Genomic DNA, 219 nt, shown 5'->3' on the forward strand with positions numbered 1-219 from the left:
AATGGCAGTGACATAATTTAACACCAAAGACCTACATAACATGATTCATTAAAACAAGAAAACTGGTTGTGATTGTGTTTCTGAGAGAAAGGAAGGTGAATCTGGGTTTTATTTTACAACTCACTAATTGTATAGCTTGTTTGTTAAAGGTTAAAAGTGGAAATATGCATGTCTCACATTTCATCCACTGAAGATTATTTAAAAAAAAGGCAAGAAAAA

The sequence above is a fragment of the Scardinius erythrophthalmus genome, assembly GCF_964197995.2.
Source record: "Scardinius erythrophthalmus genome assembly, chromosome: 9".
NCBI classification, from domain to species: domain Eukaryota; kingdom Metazoa; phylum Chordata; class Actinopteri; order Cypriniformes; family Leuciscidae; genus Scardinius; species Scardinius erythrophthalmus.